This window comes from Molothrus aeneus, chromosome 4, assembly GCF_037042795.1.
Source record: "Molothrus aeneus isolate 106 chromosome 4, BPBGC_Maene_1.0, whole genome shotgun sequence".
Taxonomy (NCBI): Eukaryota; Metazoa; Chordata; class Aves; order Passeriformes; family Icteridae; genus Molothrus; species Molothrus aeneus.
The window spans coordinates 36,720,037-36,746,254 of NC_089649.1; the positions used below are offsets into that span (position 1 = coordinate 36,720,037).

The 26,218-nt window shown below is 37.9% G+C and overlaps 1 protein-coding gene across 1 annotated transcript in view; it reads left to right on the forward strand.

Moving 5' to 3' along the window:
* The window catches only part of GALNTL6 (polypeptide N-acetylgalactosaminyltransferase like 6), a 435,385-nt gene that overhangs the window by 370,801 nt on the left and 38,366 nt on the right, over window positions 1-26,218 (forward strand). The gene's annotated exons all lie outside the window — the stretch shown is intronic.

Below are 26,218 nucleotides of genomic sequence, written 5' to 3' on the forward strand. Positions count from 1 at the left end.
ATTTGTGTACAACTACCTGAATATACTGTGAAGAGTGCTTCATGCTATTTTCTTCTGCTGCATCTGGGGTTGTGCAAGCAACTCAAATTGGTGTTCTGATGCATGGTGGGAAATTGTCAGACAGTTGTGGAATCATGATTATGTCATGATGATGCTCACTGTCTTGATCCCAGGATCAGTGATCATTCAGCAGAATTGGAACATTTTATTGTAGTCTATAACAGAGATGTTTATCTGCTTTGTGGCAAGGGTCATCTTGGCTTATCATCTCCTGCTGGTTCGTTCCTCTCTCTCAGCAGAGGTTTGAGAGCTTGCCCTTACAGGACACTTAGGTTTGGGACATAAGAGCATGCTCCTCTGTGGCTGTTCCTTTCCATGGTGCAGGCTCTCTGATCTCCAGCAGAGCTTGCCTAACCCAAGCAATCGCCACTTAAACTAATGGGATAACCTTGTTGCTGTAATGGACTGCGATATACAGCATGTCAGTTTATATGATTTAATAGCCTGTCTGAGCTAAAAGCTCTGTGGAAGTTCAAAGTGGAGGTTTGATATGCTCAGGCCTGCTGGGGATGACCGCTCTTTATTTCCTGGCAGCACTTACACTATATCAATTCATGGTACCACATGCCTGATCTCAAAGCTGGCATCCATTTCATGCCAGCTGCAACATACTTTTAACCAGACAAAAACCATCATTTCAACTCAAAAAACTATTTGGAAGGGGCTGCAGAACTCCTTGGAGCAGTTTTATGGTGGTGTAACTTCATGAAGGGGAGAAACTTCAGGAAGGGGAGAAAGGTGCAGGTGAGACCTAACAACATTGCTATTGAATTGCAACTCAAGATGGAAAATTTAACCAATCAGAGAAGTGTTGTGCTATTTACTGGATGCCAAGACTCCTAGCACCTATCTGAGGAAGTTAGAAGTGTTTTAGTGTGTGGCCACTCCCTACTTTCCAAGAGTTCTTTGCCTTCCAGTGTAGAGCTGTGATCTCCAGACCTCCCTGAAGGGAGACAGAGCTGAAGACATGTGACTCTAGCAAAGGACTGGGACAGCAGTTTTGCAAATACTGGGCTATTCAAGCAAGTAGAAACAACTTTATAATATCTGACATTTTAGTTCCTATACTCAGTTTCCTATCTATAATATAGAAATAGAATCACTCCACCATCACAAGGCTCTCACAGTAATAGGAGCCACTTATGTTTAATGGATGTACTTTTGGGTAAAATTTTGGACATGCTCAAGGGATAAAATTGGGTAATCAGTACATTTTTCCTTTCCCTTGCATCACAGGCTCTCAGCCTTGAATGTAATTTATGACCCTAATGTAGCTAGTTGTGTGTAAAGATTGGAAGGTTACTTGACGTATTCTGTTGAATTGCGTACCTAAAATCACATTATTATTTTGCAAACTGTCATCCTGATGCTCTTTTTTTTTGAATTTGATATACTCTCAGAAATACTCTTTTTCTGCAGCTCCTTATTTTCAGTATTTAAATACATACTTTTTACAACGTGTTCGTGCAAAGAAAGCCTTTGCTAAGACTACATTTCAAATCTGACAAGTACTTTTACAATTTTATTATTGTTTTCTGAAGTTCAGAAAGTGCTTTGGACAATGATTTCTGTTCTATAGCTCCCAGAGCTTTATAGCCTATGTCTTTTATGGCTGATTTCTGCCTATAAATGCATTCATAAAACCTCTCACAACCAGAAACAATCATCTAGTTTTCTAAAGCCTGAGTATAATCTGCTGTTTTGAACTGTGCAGCAGGAATGTTTTATGCAAAGGAATTATTCTACAGTGAAGCAGTCTCCAACTAGTGCTAGTTTGTGTAAGTTACGGTCTTGATTTATTGTTTTGACAAGCTATGGTCTGTAAAAGACTGCTGGTGGAGATAACAATAGTGGATATAAAAATAGCTTTTATAAACTGTCATCTACCCATGGCCCCTTGAAATATCAGAATTTTTTTCAATGAGAGATATTGACACTAACACAGAATTTGTGGGTATGTGTATGCTCATGTTGAATCATTTTCTCCTGCCTTTGATAGGATTTCAGTGTAGAGGTACTGTACAACCAGTACATTTTCTCTGAGGACCAGTACAGAGGAGAGGATTCTACAGAGTGTGTGACCTATCAGAATGAAAAACAAAAATCAAGGATAAAATGGTGCTGGTGGTTTAATTTCAATTTTCAATCAAGGAAATCAATCACTAATCAAGTTCTTCATGCTAGTTGAATCGGGTAGATTCAGATTTGATACACAGCCTTTCACTTAAATGGTCATTGTGGCTCATGCCAGCCAAGACAGAGTACTAATTTTTTTCCTAATGGCTAAACTCATATTTCCAATTTTCTTTAATACTTGGGGCATCATATTTAGCATAAAAATATAAACACCTTGAGTATAATCCTTCTAGAGCTGTTAGCCTGCTACTTCACACAAGTATCAACTTTGGAGCTTGACAGTCTATATGCCCATATGCTGGGGCAGATTCATAAAATGGGTCACGAATACTACCAGTAATTAGAAAATTAAGTAGCTTCTGGGCATGATTTTAATACATCTTTATATAAAAAAGACTAGGATGGTGGCCAAGAAGAAGACAGAGCTATGTTGCTCAGTGCATACAGGTGGGCTATTTAAAACTATCACCATACTGTTGATACAGATGGCTGCACTTTCAAAATTATAAAATCATGTCTGAACAGTTTTCCATAAAGAAAAATGTCACCTTTTTTAAGCAATTCTTTCTATTCTTATTTATATGTTTAGAGCCATTTTTTCTAGAACTTTAATGCAGAATTTGGTGACACCTATTGATTCTAAGAAAGAGAAAACCAACACCCCTTTCTTACATTTTATAGTGTTTATCAGCATAAATTTGGGAGCAACCTCTGCGTCCACTTGGTTGTTGTGGTTTATTTAAAGAATGATCTGCTGCTGTCTAAATCTTCAGTCTAGTGCTGCAGTTGCTTCCAACAGAAGAAAGCACAAAGCCTGAACCAATTAATTTGATGGGATTGGGCTGTGCCAAACCACTTTTAAATGTGTCCATTGATGCAAGTTCCATACATGTTCATTGGCCCAGGTTTATTAATATTCCTTAGCATCTGTCCAGGATGGGATGTGTGTGTCGTTTACCCCTTGCTTTGTGAGGTCTGCAGGAGCTCCACAGTGTCACAGTCCTTTCCTCCAGTGCCCATGGTTTGTTTTTTTTCAGAGGCAGTGATCAACTAAACATGACATAGAAGCATCCTCACTTGCCAATATATACCTTCTGATTTTTTTTGACTCTGCATGGAATAATTCTGCCTGTCCAGCTATCTTGGTGTAGCCCTGAGGTAATGAGATATTTCTGGCTTCCACTCTGAAAAAATCAGGCTGTCAATGCAGTGTGTGCTGGAAGCATGAAAAAAGAGGAGATGGGAAAGAAATTTGTATATAGCCAGTGTTTCAGTACTATTCTTACAATAGCCAATCAGAAATTTTCCTGCCACAGCTTTAACCACTTCACATTTCTAATCACTTAACTGCACAGTGGGAGCAGAGCTTTTAAGTACTTGAGGACTCATGTCAGATAAGTTCATTGTTCATTTTCAAGTAAATTATATTCTTTCCTTCAGCCTCTCTTAATAAATAATGTTTTCTAGATCTCCGATGATTATCTTATCTCCGATGAGAACCTACAGCACCAGCCAAAGTCTTACCATTGCCTGGTGGAATAGATGGGTGACTTTGCCTCTCTCAGAGACTATGTTCCTGTTTGCATTTCCTTGACAGTATTGATTCATGCCAGGCTTGTGCTCTGGTGTAACCTCCACATCATTTTCTGCAGATCTGGTATCTAGCCAAGTATTCATCATCCTCCTCTTGTAATTCAGATTTTACACGTGTAAAGGCAAGGCATTTATATTCATATCTATTTCAAGTGCCATGTCCAAAAGAGTGATCTGTCTTCATTATCCATAGATCAGTGTGATATTTTGTATCTGCACATTTGAAAATTTATCTTTTTTTCCTTTCTTTACTTCAGTTTTCCAATTTGCTATGATTTTTAAATTCTGACTAACCCTCCAGTTGTTTACAGCCTATTGCAATGTTACTTGAGCTTTACTTGAGGTTTGTGCAAATGGCAAATTCTGTTCTAAATCCCAATTATAATACTGTCTGTTTGGTCCATGCCTGAAATCGAGGCTTGCAGAGTTCCTGGCTTTCCAATAATCCATTTTCTCAGCCAGAAATGCAGCCTGTTCCACACTGTGGCCCTTGAAAATTTGTCAGCTTCCTGCTAAGCAAACCTTTATAAAATGGTACCAAAGAATTCCTTCACATCCTGTAGATGGCATCTGATTTACAGCACAATAGCAGCTTGCTCTTCAGATCCATTTCCATCCTTGAGATCAAGGCTAGGACTCCATGGACACATGTTCCAATCTGATCCAGTTATGCACAAAACCCTCCATTCCATGGAGCTGCTGAATTGCAGCTTTTAATGCAACATTGAACTGGATCAGATACAGGACAGTGTCTGCAGATGATCTCAAGACAATTTCCATTTTGATTTTGGATTATAGGATATCAGTAGGTTTTGCATCTCTGTTACATTAATTATGTACCTTCCATATTTCTGCAGTTTTTAACCCTGGCAGTTTATCTGTGAATCAGGTTATTTATCTCAGACTTGAGTGAGAAAAGTGAAAACATATTTTGTTTACAGTCTTAGGAGAGTTCAGTGCAGGTATTGACCTGATGAGTACCTTATTCTGAATTATCCCCAGACAAACTAGCATCTGTCTCATTTTCATATAAGTAACCAAAATATCATTATTCTAGCTGGAAGACATGTTTGTGTCGAGAGGCAAAGATAAATGCCTCCTCCAACCTGTGAAGTGAAAATTATGATAAACACTCTGAAATGTGCTGTGTTAGTTTATTTATAAAATGTTATGCATGTCTCTTGATAGATGAGAAAAAAATGAGACTCAAAAGAGTTGACATCAGTTCTTTGATAAACTGCCAAGACAATATCCTTTGTCCAGGAACAAGATCCTTGTATAAACTTTACTCATTTCAAAATGTACCCCTTTTGTTTGTGAGAAAACAGCACAGAAATATCTTTTCAAGTGAATTATTTGGGAAATCAGCACCTGTGATGTTTTCTGTTTTTAAGATGGAGCATCAATGTTATTTTGAGTGCTGGAGAGGCACTGTAGGCATGAAATTACAGAAGTCCATTTGCTCCCTACAGAGAATGAGATGCCTGAAAGGAAAGAGGAGGTCCCATGCCCTCCACTCTCCTTGTTCTCCAGCAGAAAGTTTAGCTGATGCTGCAGAACTTCCCTGGCTTTTTCATGCTAGGGCAAAAAGCCAGGGAAGTTTTTCTGTTTTCCCAGGAGTGTGTGGACATGCAGGGAACTGGGAGTGGAGAGATGATGGTAAGTCAGGAAGAGCACAGTGGGAGAGCAGTAACAATAATTTTCCTTTTCAAAGCACTGCAAACATGCAAAGGACCTCTCAAAATACCCAGGGGAAAAGTAAACAGCAGGGAAGAAAGTAGTTTGAAGGAGTGTTTTCAGACCACTGCCTGGGTAGGGGTTTTGAAGAGACTCCCAAGGACCCTGAAGGAGAACAAACCCTAAGTTCTCAGACCACAGGAAATGTTTTAAGTCCCCAGCTCTTTGCTTTGCAGAAGGTTTTAATGCCTAGCCTGTCATTTAGTGATTTTTTTTTTTTTTTGACAGAATGACAGTTGAAACAGCAAAACTGTTCAAAGCACAATCTTTGTTCCTGGCATGTTCAAAGGGCATTCAAGGAAGGTGAACAGTCCTTTGTCAGTCATATATGTGTAATTAGTCAATATAGCTTAATCATATGGGCCCCGTTATTTCCAGGGGTGTTTTCATTTGACCTTAAACCAAACAACATAACAAAACCAAAGGAATTATTATAAATAGTGAATATAAGCTATATTGCATTAATTTTTACACTTACCTTACTGCATTTGCTTGCATTTCCATTTCTGATACATAGGGATATTATTATTCTATAGAAGAGAGATGTTAAGAGATGTGATTGTGTTTTTTGTAAATCACAAGGTATTATTGCTATTGCAACCAATTACCAGTATGAGTTCCTATAATGGTAAGTTAATAGATTAATAAATTTTTAATGCCAAGACAGAGTATTGTGACTGTCTTAATGGAAGTGGTAATACTTTAAAAACATTTGTATATGTACCAGAAGGCAATAACATGCTCATAATTTCTGTAGGCATGAAAGGACTCAAAACTTATCAAAATGTGAGTATTGGAATGCCTGAGATTATGTTTTTTTTATACTTCCATGTTTTTTTAATGTGGTATAGCAGAATACTGATCCAGTTTATAAAAATTCTTGAATTTACATATTTGTTTATTAGAAATTATTTTTGCCTTATTACTTTCATTAATAGTTTGTTGGAAATGAAAGTTTCCTAAACTCTGCCGGCACAGCTGGCCCTAGGCTGTAAGACAAGGAAGGCTGATAGATGGGCTTTAACTGCAGACAGATTTCATCTGTCTCATCTAATACTTATTAAGAAATCTAACCTCGGTTAAGTTGTATTATACAAACCTTCAATTGTATCAAGGACTGCAAAATAGTTGTTTTTTTTTGCTTTTACTGGACTTACATCTCCACCTACTGGCTGATTCAACAAAGTCCCTTTGAAATATTAGTTTAAATGAAGTTCAAGTAGTGGTTTTGCCTGTTAAAGCTTTTCTTATTCATTTATAGACACATTTTGCAGGTGAGGTTTGTTCGAAGTTGCTTGGCCTCCTATAATATATGAACTATATAATGAACCCACTGATTTTAAACTTGTTGACCTATGTATATTAGCTTTGGTCTTAATAATGAAAATGTGACAGAATTTTTAAATCAGGAAAAGATCTCTCTCTCTCTCTCTATCCATCTATCTTTCAGTGGGAATGCATGAGTACGTCCAATAGCCAAGTACACAGTACACCTATACAAAGTTATTCCTATATAACTCAATAAAGATTAATAACATAAGATTTATAGCAGTAGAGAAATAATTTTTAAAAAGAAAATCAGAAAAATGTCTTGTAGCAGAGCACTCAGGTGACCCATTGGGTGATTATCATCAGTATTATTGCTGCATCCAGAAGGAAAAAAAAAAGGCAAAGGAAAAATAAAATCGTAATGTCAGTTTAGAATTTAGCAAAAAGAACAGGCTGAAATTTGGTAACAAAAAGTTCAAAGTCAAGGTGGACTGACAGTGAGAATTTCTTTCAGAACAGTGTCATCCGTAGGTAGCAGTAGAGGAAGAGAACAGCTATTTTTAGAAGCTGATGATCATAGATAACCATGACTCTCCTCTGTGATAACAGCTGTGAAAAGGACAAATGCAATCCTGGAATTTATTTTGCATGTAGCCTTTGGCCCTAGTTACAAAATATTTCCAAATCCCAGCTGACCTTACTCCTTTTCCTCACAAGTCAGGATATCTCCTCGCACCCTCAGGTGGGTTCTGTCTGTTCTTCTCTTGTCTTTGAGACGCTACAACTTCACCCACATTTCCAGAGGGAGAAGGTGAGAACATTAAGCAAACACAAAATTAGAGCGCAGGGTGTTCTTTCATACCTTAGTTTTCTCCAAAGGTTTTGCTTTCTCACTCTTTATGATGAGGCATTCACCTGCGAAAGTTGATGTCATGTCCTGTCTACCACCACTTTAAAACCTTTTGACTGGCATTTCTACTTAATTTCTGCTAAATTAGCAAGTCTGTGGCTTCAGAAGGCTTCCTACTAAAAATACATTGGTAAAATCTTAACTATTATGAGGAACCTAAAGTACACAATCTTCCTAGTGGTCATATAAAGAATAAATACAGTACAGAGTATGGTGAAACTAGAAATCTGCTGCTTGGGCTGAGTAATAGTAATTCACACACACCCCATTAATTTTATGGATGTCAATTTAGATCTAGATATCACATCAGGGGCACCTAGAAAAAAGTCATATGAGCCACTTAGAATTAAATATCTTTTTCTGCAGAAGTTTGTGTTAAGCAATGCTAGAATTCAGATGCTGGTAGGTTTCTTTTCAATTTGTTTTTTTTTTCTCTGAGCAATTTCTTCAAATACTTACAAGAATAACTCAAAATAGGAGCATGCCCTGAATATAAAAGTAGCTATTACCCAGCTGGAACAGAAATATTCCAGAAATGTGGAAGATAACTGAAAGAAAATTGAAAAGCGCTTTGCTTTGTATCTGAAAACAATAGGCACCAGCAGAAACCTTGAGACATCATCTTTGTAGTTCTCAACATAGCTGATGTTTGAATGCTTTCATTTGACTAAAATGGAAGAATTAATTATGGAACTTAAATGAATGTGTGAGTTTATGCATGTTTCTGCATGACATTCCAGACATAAGAAATAAAAAAATACTCCAAAAGAAGGGGTAAAAGCAGAAAGATGTGGAGTTCAACCCATAAAGCAGGAACACCAGCAGGACTAGAGGGCTTCCTGCAACTTGACAGCAGCATAGATGATGCCTCAGTTCTCTGAAAATACTGGTCATTCTGGAAATTAATTGAACATACCGAAGCAGTCAGGCAGGTTAAAAATATTTGATCTGTCAGATGATTCCTGGTCCATTTGTAAGAGACCTCACATCCTGTTTCAGTCTTTACTTCCTTGGCCTTTTACAGCCTCTTTTCATTAAAGACGAGCTCCATATTCCTCTGGTGGTTCTGGCTCAGCTTTAAGTTTATTTTCACCTCTCCATTTTGAAAAGTGCTGGCCAGATTTGTATGCATCATACTGCATGCAATCCTCAGCACCTGAGCTATATCTGCTGGAAAAATCTTTACTAATAGATCTTAAAGTTGTGTTTGAACTTTCCAGAGCTTATCTGTTTCTTGTTTCTTCCATCCCTGAGCAATCCAACCTTGCGTATCTCAGGTAGCTGGGGCAGCTATTCTTGCAAATATTCAATTAATCCAATTGTTGCTCTGACAAAGTAAAGGGCTCAAGGTGTACGGAAGAGCAGCAAGATGAGATGTACTTGAAAGATTCCCTGAGAACTTTGATGTCACTTTTCCAATACTTGAATCCATTTTCATTCAATAAGCATTGTCCTTTTTTTCCACTTCCATTTCTAATGAGGCCTGAAATTAACACAGCTTTTTAGTTTCCTTTCTTATTTGCAACAGCATCATTGATACTAGTAGCATAGCACTAGGAATAGTTTTTGTAAAGCTAGAGGCAGAAGTCAAAAGTATTTTGGATCCTGTATGTTGGGAAGAGGAGTGTTTTGAGTTATTTGGTCTATCCCAATATAACTAACACTTAACATCTCTACATTTAAGCTACAGTTTGTCTGGGGGAGACGTAGTCCATGTGAATCTTAGTTAAAACCTATTTTGAACTCCTCAGTGTTCAAAATAGGTTTTGAACCTTACCTTATCAGAGATCCTCTGTTATTAAAAAGCTGATGTAAATGCACTGTTTTGGTTTGGTTTGGTTTGGGTTTTTTTTGGGGGGGGGGGTGAATTTAATTTTTGTATTGTGATTTGCATGTGTAATGGCATGAAAAAACCCTATATTTTAAGGGAAGAACTATAGCAGTTGATAATTCTGAAATATCTGAAACCCATAGATGAGCATATGCTACTGGTGAGCAAGATTTTAGTGAGCAGTTTTAACAAGGGATTCCTACAGGGATGATTACCATTTTGATATTCAAAATGCACCTTGAAATTTCTGGTGTCTTGTATATTTTCTGTTTTGTAAACAAACTTGGTGTTAGCTGTAAGTCAGTATCTGTTAATAATTATGTTGGATAATTCTCCTTTCTGAGCCTTTTTGTCTCTCTCTGGGTTTTGTCCCTGTAAGAGTATTGTTAACACTGTACACATCTTGCCAGAGATATAATAGTAATGGGAAAAATAAACTTAGGGGTCCATAATCCATTTTTCAAAGTTAGATAGTTCAGTCAGAAGAATGCAGTGTTTTGGAGAGTCTCTTGTTGGGACACAGAAGATCTGTAGATGAGAACAATAGCTGGAGCACTAGAGGCTCATCACAGTGCCAGGGGCAGGGCTGGTCACTGACGTGCTGTCAGATTTGTTAGCTGAAACAGATCCTTGGGGATTTTCATGACAGCTTTCCTTTCTGCACATTGATATTCCTTATTTCTGAATTATTCAGCATTGCTGCTGCTTAGCCAGAGAGTGTCTCTGGAGCATAATTAGCTAAACAGTGGGTAAAAACAGGAAAAAAGAAATGTCCCAATTATATATTCATTGTTTTGTGAGTACTTGAATAGCAGTTTAAAATACCAGCTATAGTTCACAGGAACCTGCAAGCCAGGGCTGGAAAACTCTGAAAAAGATACCCTAGCCTCAGTCAAATTAATACCAAAATTCCTATGGTATGAAACAGGGCAAAAGTTAAATCTTTCAAGACATATAAAAACAGACAGACACAGATATATCACCTATCCTACATCTACCTCATTTTTAAGAGAAACGGGACAATCCCTCTCTCCATGTGCTAAATACTCTGGTTGTTCTTTTTCCATTCCTTACCTTTTTTGGAAATTGAAATTAATTTCATTTTTAGCAAGATAATAATGAGAATCTTTGGCAAGTGTATTATCTACTACTCTTACTGCTGGAGATGTGTTTTGCTAAAAAGGGATGTTTCAGGATTGGGAGCTTGGCACATTTTTGATAAGTGTCTAAGTGCTTTAATGTTTTTCTCATGGCCATTCAGAGTATTCCCGTTTTGTTTCCCTTCAATAAAAATAGGCTGGTTTAGTTTGAAGAGTGCTGTCTTTCTTGACAATGGTTGGGACACTCTAATCCATGGCAGAAGTTACTATGAGTGTGCAGAATATGTAACCTCTGTCTTTTCCATGACTGATGGAAGAAAGAGGCTTTCCTGCTGGTCCTTGGTCAGTGCCAAGTGACCCACTTTGGTTTTTCCTTTGGAACACAGATGTTTGTGTCAGGTGCTTGCTGGCTAAAATGAACCCATGAAAGTCTCTGAAAAAACAATGTGCACACTTCTTGGGATGGAAACAAAATTTTAAGAAATGAATTAGAAAATTATTTTTTAATTCCTTGTGCACTTAATTAAAAGAAATTACTTGTTTCTTTGACCTTTCACAAGGAGTTTTTAAAGAGGATCTTTCTTAAAAGCTTTTATTTCCATCACAAGTTTGAGTGTTATGAAAGCATCCTACTGAATTAGAAAGGTATTAATACTGGATTTTATAGATGAAGTACAGAACAAGTGATTTACTGTAGAGCCTAAAAAACAGGAGTATCCACACAGGACACTGTTGAGGCCAAATTTTGCTCCCCTATCTTCGGCATTCTTCCCCAATTTTCTCCAGCTGTTAGCTTTCTTTATAACTTACTTAATTTAAATTAACTAGTTAATTAGCTCTTTGGCAGAAATAATCTTTAAAAATCAAGCATTTTCTAAAATATTTTGGACATATAGTTGTCATGTGTATAAATTTAACTAAATAACACAAAAATAAACATCACCAATATTTAATGGCAACTAGAATCTCTTTCTCTTAGTCTTCAGCTGATGGATACAGAGTTTTATTATCTTAAAAACTAGTGGAAAATACATTTCAGCTTTCTGTTTGCAGGCCTTACAGGAAAGCAAATGGCCAACAGGATATTTACACTGAAGCAAGGAGAAAGAGCAGTATCATACCAGGTGACTCAGTTGACTGGTTACAACAAAAACAGTTCAAATATGGAACTTCTGATCCATGAAGATAAATTTCAAAATGTTATTAATGAAATAGTTTTAAGTGGAAAAGATGCTCAGAGAAAAGTGCATGCAAATATTTCATAAGCCTAAGAAATAAGCTGATTTTAACAAGAAAAGTGTTTTGAATTTGAGATTTCTGAATGTAAATGTCAGTGTTAAAGCAAATAAATGAGAAGAATCAGAAATGCTGGCATGAAGTCAAATGTTTTGTTAGAGTTCTTGTGTTTTATCATTGTCAGATGTAAGCTTGATGCCTGAGTAAAACATCCTGCAGGACAGACTTAAAGCCAAATTAGCCAGCCATCCATATTAGTTACCTGCAGGAGTGGTGTCAGAGTTGGCTCCAGGCACGCTCCAGCTGGTGCTCTCCAAATGAAATACTGAGTGTCATCAATCTGAGTGCTCCTTGCAGACACACTTTCCTGCCCTCAAGGCTCTGATAGCAACCACAGCAAGCAGAGGAGGTGAGCCAGGGAAAAGTTGTTTGAGATGAAGGTTGTGTTCTCTGTGGCTTCCCCAGATTCTTCCCGGAACTGGAGTGATTGTGTGACTCTGATTTCAAGCACCCACAAACCTGCAGGTGTGGGGCATCATTGCAGGTGCCAGTGATACTGGTGGGAAGAGGTGGACATATTATTCTGAGTCTCAGAAGCATCCTAAAATTCAGCATGCTCTCAGGAGCTCTCTGCCGTGTACAGCAGATGCAGGGGTTACCCCAGTGATTTGTAAATCTTATCTGGTGTGAGGAGGAGGATTTGTGTGGTGTGTAAGGTTATATATGCTTGCTAAAAAGTTTTGGGGCAGTCAAGAGAGGTTTATTGACTCACTCTGGTTGAGGGAAGAAGGGAAAAGAAAAGGATGATGGTAGATACTATAGAATACTTAATCTGTGTTTAAACCACCTAATTCAGGAGTGGTTATGGTGGCATTGGGTTGATGGTTAGACTATGTGATCATGAAGGGCACTTCCAATCTTGATGATTCTGTGATTTTGTAATCATGAAGAAGTACATAAGGCTTTCTTTGATCCTGAATCAAAAAATTGTAAAAAAATACTAAATAATGTACTTTAAGTTAATCTAAAATGTAACAAAAAATATTAATACGGGCTCGTCAGGAAGTGACCCAGTCACAGAACTGTAATTTCCTTCTTTGATGGGGGATGTGGTGCCATGAAACACAGGGCTAAAATGAGCTCCCTGCCACCAGGTCGAAGAGAGGATACTCCTGCTGTGGGACAGTCTGTCACACTGGTGGCTTGGTGCTGCCTCCTGTGCTTTACAATACCCACCTCCAGGAGCATGTAAACTCAACAAAACCCTCTACACTCAGGAAAATTGTCTTGTTTTCTAGTGCTTGAGTGAATTCAACAATTTGAGGAAGATAAAGCTGTTGTTCTGTGGGGATAAGACCACACACCTGCAGGCTATAGCAGGGAGGGTTAGAGGAGTGAGCAGGGAGTTCTCTCCCTTTGGGAACAGCAAGACATCAGATACCTTAAGCAGTATTAGGAACTTGGCTATTTTAAAGAATAGGCAGGCAGTGATTGTGACCTCCATTCCAAGGCTTTTGCTGTTGCCATTATTCCTTTCTCCTAAAGTTGATAGAGTGTGGATACACCTTTGTCGTCTTTATTTTTCATCAGATGACCATGACAGGCTGAGAAATTGCTGCCAAAGTGTAGCTCTGAATGGTTTGATGTTAAGCTGTGAGATTGTCTCAAATATTGGTGCAGGTCCCTGGGGGAAATGGCTCTACAGAACCACACATCCTATTGAGTGTCTTCATTAATTATGTGAAATACAAATTCAGGGGCTTACAAATCTTTGAGAAGATAAACAAAATGCAGTGTTGTTTGGTCCCAACAAAATGAAGAAATAATTAGAAGGAACTGATGTGAAATTCAGCACTAGAAAGCAAAGCGTGCCGCTGCTGAGCAGAAATTTAAAGCATGAATGCAAATAGCTAGTTAGCACTGTGACAAGAAAGGATGAAGGTGTTATATTGTTAAATAAAGCTCCATTTTCATCGTGTGATGTGTTAACGTCCATAAAAGTTGCAGGTAGATATTCTAGTTTACGTATCTGTCATGGACACATCACCATGTCCAGATTTGACCCCCATATCTGGGAACCATTAAATAGTCATTTGAAGATTCCAGAGGAGCTTCAGAACAGAGAGGACTGAGAGAAGGAGGACATTGTACCTTTCTGATATGGAAAAAGTAATTAAAAAGAGGATAGCGTTGAGTTGTTCCAATGGAGACTGGGCAGGTTTTTCACAGCTGTAGCATTGTTCCCCCTTTGTTTATTTACTGAAGTTTGCATCAGGCAAAGGCAGTTTGTGATGTGATCAAGGAGAAAACTTTAGCTGAAGTTCATCAGCCCTTAATATTTTACAGAGGATTGTATAAAACTTCAGTGGCGGTGGTGGTTTACTTGTGTACAGTTAATTTTTTTGCTAAGAAAATTGCTTTTCCACACACAAAGAAAAGTGCTTAGTGATTTGCTGAACTCTCCAGCTCAGTCAAGGGACTTAATTTAGTAACTGAGATGGGGGGAGGAGTATTTTTAATTCACTGATGTACTTCATTTATGTATTTGTTTCCTAAGAGGGAAACAATAATGAAATCTTTTGTGATAAAGTCAGTTTGCTAGGCTTACAATAACAGGGAATGCTTAACTTGAAAAGGTTTTATTTTAAGATTTATAATACTGTAAAGTAATTCAAAGAAAAATGCAAACAATATATTCAAAGTTAACATTTGGGGCATGTGTGAAATAATATTTTTAAAAATTTGTTTTCACTGTAGGCTCCTATATAATAGCATTAAAAATGTATTATAGGTCAGTATAAGGCTCAGCTAGAGTGGTTTAGTGACTGGGGAAAGACCTTCTCTTGTATCAGTTTCTAAACAAACATATTTTTTGCAAGAACTGATATTTCAAAGGATTATTTATATCAGCAGACAAGACATGCACTTCCTGAAAATGGATTATTTCTGTGTTCTACTACTTACTGCAATAGATCGTATGCTGACTTCTTATTAGAAAATATATTTAAAATATCTTACATTAGTCTCCACCTAGAGTACAAATTAGCTGTGCTTCTTCAGTAGAACTGTAGCTGGGAAACTGAACTCAAAATCTTTCATGCGAGGAAAAAAATGTTCTTGATTATATTCCTTTCTCTGAAACAGGAACTTTTTATTACTTACATTATTTGTCAAGAATATGACACATATTTCTTGCTGCATACTTGGCTGTTGGCTTTTGTCTTGATAATGAAATACATACACACAAACTGTGAATGGATCATGACAGTGGAGTGAACTTCATTATTCCACAGAGAGGTGAAGGAATATTGGCTCGCTTGTGTGGTGTTCATCATGTGGACACCATTGCTCATGGCAACAGGAGTTTGTGGAGAATGACATTATTCATTTGGAGTTTTGCCCGGCAGCTATCTCTATTGTTAGTGCAGAGCAAATAATGTGATGATCTTAAAGGACTACCAGGGATACATGCATGGATCCTGTGCTCACATCTACGGTGAAATTTCAGAGTTGTTCAATTTACTGAAACAAAAATAGGAAGATTTTTTTCACTGTCTCCTAATTTTCTTCTTAGTCATCACTTCAGATGGCACCTGGCTGTAATTAGAGTCTGTCCTACAGCAGACAGGGTGTGTCTTTGAAAACCCCAAACAGGTGGTGCATCTCCTGCATCCATTTCTCTCTGATTTATTAAATCCCCCAGAAAGTGAAATCAAGTCTCAAGGTGAATCCCTCCCGTGTGATGCAGGAAGAGGAAGGTTGCTTTGTTTGTTGCTTCTGCACTGGGATTTGGAGTATGCTGAGTTTTCTCCTTGGAAAACACAGGTGTATAAACCACTCCTAGATTAATGGCAAGGTATTGGTACAGACAGGGTGAGGTATGGAGGAAGAAAACTGCTAATGCAGAGCATGCTGTGTCAGATTTGCTTGAAGCTGTTCTTCCTGCTCTGGAAAGAGAAATGAAGACAAAATGCTGACCTCTGTGAAGCTCATTCCTCTTCTCAGAAAATGTACTTAGTTTTTCTTTCTTGCTATTATTCTTTGTCAAGAAATTGTGCCTTCCAGGTAGAGCAGATTTCAGCCTCCAGGAATAGTTGTACCAGCAAGTGATTGAAAGATATTATCAGGAATCTGCTTCACCTAAGCCCAAAACACTGTTTAGTTGTGACCATTTCACTTTTCTGCCTCTGTGGAGAGATTAAGCCTCATCACTAATAAAAAAACTAAGTTATGAGGGGAGTTCTTTTAGTAATACTTGAAAGCAGATTTTTTCCCTTTGGCTTGTTTGCTTTTCCACTTGCTCCTAATATTAATTGTTAATGGAATAACATCCTGTGTAATTACAATGGAAGCATGGTTCTGCTTTTAAGTGTAGTTATGAGGAGAAAATATTCATAGTGTTCGTTTCACTTTATCTTCATTTATAAGTGTAGCATTTAGAAGAATAGCATCCTATGTACAGCCTTAGAATTAAAGCTTTAAATGCAACTCTGTCAATGCTAATGATTTCAATCTTTGACCTGCAGTTCTGTGTTTCATAATGTACTTATTTGTGTTTTGCAATTTGTATTTTAATTGCCTGTCGAAGATGATTCATGCATAACATTCTTCCTTTAAATCTTTCATTAGTTTTTTTTTTTTTTTTTCTTGTCAGCAGAACATGGCTGAATGTTACAGCAGCTGCTTTACAGCCATAACTCTCCAGTCTTACTGCTGGTAATGACAGCCAACAATTTACTGTGTGTATTAAGTTCAGTTCTGTGTTTTTGTACAGCTGAAGTTTTTAGGAAAATGTTTTCACACATGTAGGACCCCAAGTGTCAGACTGACCTAATTACTGTTCTTCTCTACACTTTCTATGGGCTTTCTCCTCTTCTCTTCTGCTAGCTGGAGATGAGTGGTTTGAAAATGTTTTCTCTAGCAAAACATTCAGATGTATTATCTTGGTCTTTATGGCATCATGGTTCTCCTTTCTGGTTAGCTGTTACTGAGGGATTGTTTTTGTTTACTAAAGTAAATGTCAGAAGTGAAACCTGCTGGTGAGTTCCATGCTCCTCAGTTCACACCAGCTGCAGAGAGAAGCATCCCCTGAGAGTTTTTCAGGGAACCTGGCAAAAAAAAGTTTCCTAGGCAAAAAAAAGTTGGGCAATGAGCTATGGGACAGGATTGTAGCCAAGAATTCAGGAGACTCAGAACAAGAGATCAAAAAGAAAGAAGTTTATAGTGACAGTGTAGACAGTATAGATTTCTGTCCTTTAGAGGTGTACAGATTTTATTCAGTCAGCATAATCTGTGCTGACCCTGGCCACCAGATAACAGATGATGATCTCAAAGATTAAGGGTAGATTACTGCAGCATAAACAAAGGTGATGTAAGTATTGTGGGGCTGAAGTAGTGTCCCATGGTGACAAGTTTTGGGCAGATGGAGCAATTTTTCTCCTTGGGGGAAACAGGTCTGAGGCCTGAAGCCCATCTCTGTGCTGGCAGCAAGTCAGGATTGGCAGCAGCACCTGAGCCTGTCACTGAGATTGGATTCACAACCCCAGGGAGAGCCTCCACCTTTGAGGCTGAGAAGCTGGAGAAAAGTGAGGGCTCAAGGCCTTAAAGTGGACCCTGAGTCATCTTTGAATCTGCATTTGAATTATTTCTCAGAGGAGCTAAGAAACCCATTGAATGAGAAGCACTGAGCACTCTTTGTGTAGTCTGTAAAATAATAACAGTATTACCAATTCCTCCTACGAATAACATCTATTTAATGCGACTATCTGTCAGTAATGATCTAGATGATACAGATCCCATTTGTTTGAGGTGGTGGATGTGGCCAGTGGTGGAGACCAAGTGAAATTACAGTTCCAGTGGGGTCAGTAGCTGCTATTTCTAACAAAGATTTTTCTGATTGTTTGTGATTAAGGATTTGCTTTTTCCATTGTGTTTGTGTTGGTTTTTGATGGGTTTGTGGATGGTTCTTTTGTAATCTCTTAACAATAAAGCCTGTCTAGGTTAGATTAGCTGGGTTGGTTAGAACATATTGCTAATAATGGCAAGGTTGTGGGTTTGATCCCTGTACAGGCCATTTACCTGTGGATCCCTTTCAACCCAGAAGATTCTGTGATCTTCTCACCACTTACAAGAGTTCTTATTATTGTTCAGCTTACCTTCCTGCCAGTTCAGGATTTAATACACCTTTTCTTGTGCTTTCTAATGTAATTCTGAAGTGATAGGACTGTTTCTAACGCATTTTTTTAATTTATTTGGGCATCAATTGCCCAAATCACTTTCTCCAAATCTTGAGATGTTTCTTAAAATAACCATAACACTTTTTTTTTTCATATATTGTTAGTCTAGATAAATGCAAAAGAATATTTTTTTTCTGGAAGCAAGTTTTCTGGAGACAGGAGTCTTGGGGTTTGAGTTAATGCAGTTACATTGCTTATATGTTATTTTTTCAGTTCTTTTTTTTTTTCTTGCAGTATTTTCCTTATAGATATCTACAGGTTAATTAGGATGACCCCTCTTGATCCATGTGCTGTTACATGGCAGGCAGTGGGACAGTGCTGACACAAGAGTATCTGGGCTGTGTGAGCATCTGGATCCAGGAGGGAAAAAACTTGCAAGGCAGCTGCAGTCTCTGTTGGTCAGTCACCTAAAAGCCAGCAATGGACCCAGTCCAGCCTGAGGCCATATCATCTCCTGTTTTCCTGCTTTTGAACTGCTCCCAAAGGTGCTAGCTGTTCTTAGAAATGTATCCTATACAGCTAGAAGAGGATTTTAGTGTGCAACCTCCTTGAGGGAAGGAGGCTGGTTGTCTCACTTGTACTGTGTAGGGATTCTCGTTCCCAACTCAGAGATCAGTGTGGTTTGCTCAGCAGTTTCCACTATGGCCTGTGTAAATTAGCAGAGCTCCATGGCAAACTGATTAGCTGTATTGCCTTCAAAGTCAGGCGCAGAGTTCACATACTTAGCTTAATTTCACTGCAATTGATAATAAACCAGGAAGGTTCATTTCTCTTGTTTTCCATAGCCTGTCCATTTTTACAACATCAAATTAAAAGTAGATGCTACCATGGGATAATCAAGTGCTCAACCTCATCAGTTTTCAGCTCCTTCGTGCTCCATTGAGAAGTACTTTCCAGTGTTTTTTCTGTCAGTTCTGTACTTGAAAAGCTGCTTTCAGTGCTTCACAGATTCCACAAGAAAATATTCTTGTGCCTCTGGTGCAGACTGGGAGAAATCTAATGCCTGGATCCCCATTACCCTCTCATAATAGGGTAACACAGCAAATTATAGAGCTTTAATAAATGGCAATGATGCATTTAGGAGAACATTTCCAGGATCCCAGAATACCTTCGGCTGCATATTAGCCTCTTCAGGCATATTTTTTTTTTCCTTCTTAAAACTTAGCATTCATGAAATCTTTGACCACTGGCAAATGGATGAGTCGCTTTTTGTAGCAATGACACAGCTACAAAAGCTGTGCCAAGCTCCAGCCTCCCCCTTCCTGTCAGCATGGAATCTTTTCAGGCTTCTGCATTAATCCCCAAAGACAGACATAAATGAAATATTAAAATTACCTTTTGTCCCTGCTTCCCTGCTTGTGTTTGAAGCAGTGTTTGTGCATAAGGGTGGAGTGGGGGCACTTGCTGACAGTACTGTGGAAGAACTGATCAAAGGAATAACATTCATCCACATCCTCAGCACCATGGCAGATCACAGCCATATCATTAACTGCGTGTCTCATCTGGTTAGCCTAATGTGAGAGCTCTGTCTGCTTGAGTCAGTCACCAGGGGCAGTCTGTGGGACCCTGAAGAAAAGCCAATTCCATCAGGATGCTAGGCAGCAGTGTTTTTAAAGACTTTGCTAAAAAATCAGGAGAAGGTTATTGTAACTATACTTCCACTTATTCAAAATCTTTGCAACTCAGAAATGTTCTGGAGATGACCTTCACTAACTATTCAGTCTGATCTGGTGTGTGAACAATGGCAGGAACAGAGAAGAAAAACCACTGAAACTCCAGGTGCCACTTCCTTGCAGTGCTTTAATTCTTACCCTTCTTATTTGCCCACCTGAATCAATTTCGTGTCACACAAAGAAAGCCAGAGCCTGAAATACTGCAGGGCATCCAGAACAAGTAAAAGCTTCTCTTTTGTGTGGAGTTTATGGTGGTGATTGCAATTCAGCAGCCTTGTTGGTCTTTTTTCCAAGTCCCCAACTGCTACAAGTGTGGTGCTGTACAGTAGCATGTAGTGTATTTATCAGAAAGGCTTCTTTTCCTCACTGGTCATTCTTAAAACCACCCAAGCTGCTGGGTGTACACCTTATGTACAAAGCTATTTTGGGTGGGCTCTCATGTCTTTAAATCTACTTTAATCTGCAATAAGTACATAATATTTTAGAGTTCTAAAAAACATAGGGCTATAGTAATCCAAATAGCTTAGTCAAAGTCATCTGTAACTTTTAACAGCAGACTCCTAACTGATTGGATTTGTAATCTAGGAGTCTTCCTTGGGAGGAAAAAGTCTGAATTAAAGGACTATTTTGAAAATAAGAACTAATTTTCAGCCCAGTGGTCATGTTTCAAAAGGAATCATTTATTATCTTTAATGAAATTGAAAATTTCTCCTTGAGTTTAAACTTTGCTTGTAATGCTATACTGGGCTTAATTAAATCAATAAAGCAAAAGTAAGCCCTGGAAGATAATTTTCTGGTTTATATCTTTCTGTCTAAGGAGGGGAAGAAAACATTGGGTAGCAATTCTCTTCAGATACTGCCCCCATATGTTCGGAGAGAATTTCCTTGAAAATAGTGATGGGATTTAATGAACTGTTGTTATTCATAGAAACATAGAATCAAAGCTCAGCAAAAGCCAAGAAACCTGAAGTTCCTCTTTTAGGGACAGTTGATACTTTTTTTACCTCCAATCTATCCTCATTTCTACATCTAATTTTCAAAGATTATATTTTCAAGGGACAACTGTGAATGCAGATAATATCCATCAATTTGAAAAGCTGCTAAACTGACAGAGTTGTTTCAAATTGTGTTTAGAGGTTGTTTTTGTTTTCTCTAGCAGTTCTTCCTATTGATAAATTGAAGGATTTTTTGCTGCTGGTGAACCCCATGTGTCCAAGATCCATCCCTCCTCATGACCTGAATGTGGCTCAGCTGAGGGGCTGCTCTCAGCTCTGCTCTCTTGCTTTTACAGCACTAAGGCCTCAGTCTTGTGAGACTGCTTGTGTATTAGATTTGTCTCTTTAGCATGACTTCCAGCTGTTCATTTGCTCCTTGGTTTTATCCTTCTGAGCACCATTGCCTGCAGGACATTTCCAGAAGCTTTCATTTACTTTTACCTTCAGGATGCTCATTTGTGCTGACCCACCTGCTTAGTTTGAGTGCTGTAGATCTCCCCTAACAATAATTCAGACAGATTTCTCTTGGATTATGAGAGGTAATTATGGGAAGGGGAAGCCTTTCCTTCAGAGTCTTCAGTCTCTACCCAGCTCACCTCTTTCTCATTAATTGTCTAATATGAGAGAAAAGGGCCTCATAACCCACATAAGGTCTCATTGCTTTTTTACAATATAATTTTTTTTAATGAAGTTTAGCAATGTAGTAAGAAAAACAAGAATCTGTGATGAAATTACAGTGGAAACTTCTATAAACTGAAAGTCAAGCACTTTTAGAAGTTTCTTTGTAGCTGACTCTCCACAGCTTTCTGGCTCACCATTTGAAGAATTGGGTTTTATCTTAATATTTCCCAAATAAAAATGGAATTTAAAAATTGAATGTGATTATAGAGAGACTTGGAAGTTGAGTTTAATACAACTTGGCTGCTACCTGTTGCAGCACAATGATCATTTGAACAGGTAGTTTACATTTATCTAGGGTAAAAGTTGCTCAGAAAAGGGGACACTTGAGTTAAAAAAGAAAGAGAAAATGCCATAGGCTAATGTAACAGTGACAGATTTTACTTTCCGAATGTTGGTGCATTTGAAAATACATTTTATTACATTTTAATTATATTTGCTTAGAGAATTAAGTATATAAAACGTTCCACTTTTTTTTTACTTCTTGAGAAATTCACAAAGCCTTATCAATATTCATTCAGCTAATTTGAAATCTTTTACTATGGACAGTATAGAAACTGTCTTTAGGTGGAGCAACCACTAAATTTTTATTTTTGTCATTTACTTTCTTAACCTACATCACATCCTTGCCATCTGATCAACTCCTCTTAATTTCAGTTCGGTTTACTCCTGTATTCACTTCCTCCAAGTAGCCAAGTCTGTCACTAACATTACACATACATAAATTTTAATTTTCAGGTTTTTCAAACTTTTATTTAGGATTAGTGTCAGCTTCTGCTATTTGGTTTGAGAAGCTTTGATACAGTATCAGGACTCACTGCAGACAGAACCTGGGGCAGTCGCCAGTGAAACAAGGTAACTGAATTTATTCCCCCTCCTGAGGTGCCTTCGTTGGTATCACTAGGGTGAAGGGACACTTCTTGCTTAACAAGACATTGAAATTCATTATTAAATATGCAGAAGCCTAACTCAAAGCTGCATTCAGTAGGTCACCAGTCATTTCTGGGGCTGTCACTGCCAGCAGCACCATGGCCCCTTTCCTCCTTTTCCATTACATCCCTGATGCCACGAGGTCAGTAGGACCTAGTCCTGATTTCTGCTGTGGGCTATTTGCCTTGGTTTTGTATAATGTGCCAGTGGGTTTGGCACTGAAGGTCAGTTTGTCTGATGTGTCCTGCATGAGATGGACTCCTCTCTCCAGCATTCATCCGTCTCTGTTCAGTAGTTCAGCACAGAGCCTTTTATCAGTCTGGGTTGTACAGAGGGGTACAGAGTGCAGTATGTGCCATTCCTTGGATTCAATTACAATGGCCAAATTTCAGCTGTTTTGAGCAGGTGATTCCTATCAGTGTACCTACTGTGCACGTCATCCAGCACAAGTGCATTCCCATTTTCATTTCCCTCATTTTCGTTCTGCAGGCTGTCAGAGCTTCTCTTCCCTTCTCACAAATCCTTTAGTTCCACTGTGTGTATCACTCTTGCAGTGTAATGATTGTAAGCCCTGCAGTTTGCGTCTTTGTAAAACACCATATTTGTTTCTATTGCAAGTACCTTCATGCTCCTTTGTTCATGTCATTTTTCTCTTACCTTGAAAATTCATAGGTGAAATTATCTCCTTCCTTCCTCTGCATGTTAATTGCAAGCAGTTAAAAAAATCTTTGCTGGCTACAGTTTGAGCTACTGCTACACTTCTTTTACTGCAGTTTTTTGTTTGTAATGTATCTTTTCCTATTAAGTATTTGCCTGCCTTTTTCTCAGTCTATATTTTTTGCAAAGCAAGTTTTGTGGGGTTTTACGCTCTAACTGAATCAAATTCTTTTTCTATCTCAGCACAGCAATCCTTGACCAGTTGGGCCATTTTTCAATCAGCTAGCTTTTACTTCCAATATTGTTCTTTCATGTATGTTCAGTGAGTCTGTGCAATAGTTCTCAGGTGGAAGGATTTTTGCAAATATTTTTAAGTTTAGCAACTTTACCCTTTCGGCTTTTTGTGATGTTTTAGGAGCCTTTGTCCTTTTAATGTTTTGACCGTAAGAACTTTACAGCTTTCCACTGTAATTACTCACATAATATTATGCTATAATAGCTCAAGCCTGATTGTTTAAGCATCTGAGCAGGACATTTCATGAAAAAATTACTCCTACAAACATAGCTTTGTACTTGACATTTCTATACAGAAGCCACTAAACAAGAGATTAATTCTTCTCCTTTGGGCTCAGTGCAGTTATTTTATCTGTGTAAGTGATCCTATTGATACATAAGGACTTTTCATATCAACCATGAGTGCAAGACTGGACTCTTGCCTTCATATTTTGGAGACAATTTAAGGCCTGTTCAGCAGTAGCTGCTTGTGGCTTGGAGTGGAATTCATGCTGTGCCAAGCACTCAGTTTCACACAGCTTATTACTAATTCCACTCTAATGAAAACCAAAAGGCCATCCTGCTTTTCCTCTTCATTGCTCTTCCTACAAAACAACAAATGTCAGAACATCTTGTGGAATAGGAATTAATGGGGCAACATTACGTTCAATTTCTTCACTTTTTTTTTAAGGAATTGCAAAAATTATGGGTTTGCTATGGTTCCAGTCATTAGGTAGTTTTGTTAACTGCAATAAATGTTCTGAACTTTCACGTCTAAAGAACAAGGGGTTTCGTTACTCAGGATTTATCACTGGAAAAATCTATCTATTCAAATATAATTTGTAAGTACTTGCCAATTATTTTGGAATTTTAAGTCTCTGATTTTTTTATCTTCCATCTGATTTACCTGCGGCTGTTACCTTTTTTATAGGCCATTCACTCTACTGAGGGAAATGCTTAGGAAAGATATTATATCTATGAGAAGTAGAGAAATCCTGCATTTTCCCAGTGATTTCTGGGACTACATTTCTTCTGTCAGTAGCAATTTAGTTATAAGCATTCTCATTGTAAGTCCTTTATAAAAGGACATTATGTTTTGATCATTTAAAATCTGAAGTCAAAAAGGACATGTTGTAATTAGATTTACTTTGGTAGGAACTGAAAATGTATCGTAGTAGTCAGAATCCTCAGGGGAAGGTTTCTAATAAAATCTCTGTTTAATTTATTCATATGTGGAAATATTGAAATATGAAATGTCAATAAAAGTAAAAAAGTATTAGCATTCAGTGTATGTTACACTGCACAACCTTGTCAGTTTGGATTTTTTTTTCGCAAAGCATTGTTTCTCAAAGTTTCTATGTGTTTTTAAAAAGTAATCTCTAAAGGAAAATGAAATTAGTCTGTAAGAGTCATGAAAATTGGTAGTTTAATTTTTTTTTAAGCTACCATATAGAAGTGAAAGTAAAATTATCCATAATGTTTCTCATTACCATGAATGCAAATGAGGGGATAATTTTCTAACATTCGTGTGTGGGATTCACTGGCTGCCTGATGGTGGCACAGACCACTCAGCTGTTTGCTTGCTATTTTATCATCTCTACTGCCTTAGATAAAAGACAGCAGCCTATAAAATTGTTAAGGCAGAGAAAATATGGCAGAATATTCCATTAACATGATGTCCTCTTCAGTAAACTTCTAACTTATGCATGGATTCCTGAAATATTTACCAGTCCCAAGTTCACTGACAAATCCTAAACCAGTGGCAAAGGGAGAAGTCTTTGTTTTCCAGTTAGGGCTTCCAGGATGATACCATCTGCTCCCATAGCCCAAAACAAACCACCAGCAGTAATTCAAAACAAAATGCCCCGGGATGGAATAATTTTCCCTTGGAGCTTTATTGCTACAAGACACAGGGCACAGGACCCAGTTTCATGTTGGCTCACTGCTAAGGAAACATTGCATGGGAGCCATCCAGGTCTCCTGTGGCTTTGTCTTTTCTTCTCTCTCTGACCAGCTATCAGTATGATGTGTTCCTTCTGGCCTCTTGCTGTAAAACTCATAAAGCTAGTGTTGATCCACATTGATGGAATTGCATAGTTGGGTTGGACTTTCTTAAGCATGTTGTTTTCCTCCTGTTCAGCATAGATGTCCTTGTATTCCCCTTCCACCACAACTTCAAGGAATAAGTTGAAGAGCAACATTTGAATTCTGAAAGCTGTCACTGTATTTACTGCATTAGAAAGGTGTTCTTCTTGATACTGAAAGAAAATAAAAAGAGAAAATGCTTGTTTTCCAGTACAAAATTCCTGCCTATAAATTTGCAATATGTTTTTGTCGTTATTCTCTAAAAATAACTTTAAATATCTCATTTGTATTCTATATTGTCTGTGGAAAAGACTGAGTTAATTTAAGAAAATGTCACATAATTATTAATGGAATAAATGGAAACATGGGAAGCATAGCAAATTATTTGCCTATAAGTCAAATTACCACTGTGAGACACATTTGAGGAGTTCTAAATGTTTAGGAAAGCAGATGTTTAACTCCCAACAGCTTCTCTTCAGCCGTCTTCTTTCACCTTTCTGCCTTTCTCTAGCCAGCACATATGAGACTGAAATTAATTGAAAACTTTTGCTCACTTTCAAATGCACATTACTTCACATGGTGTACTGAGACTCATTAAGTACTTTGGCAGTTTTCCAGAGTCCCTTTCTTTCTCTGTTACTTAGCAATAAACAGAACTTTTGGGAAGGCTATTAGTTTTTTGGGCTTGGTTTTGTTGGGATTTTTTTTTTAAAAAGAGTCTGTGCATGACTGTCTACCATTCTCTAGATCTACCATATTGCCTGTTTCTCATCTAGAGCCCCTCTTTGGATGGATGAATAAAGGGAAATATTGTTTGGT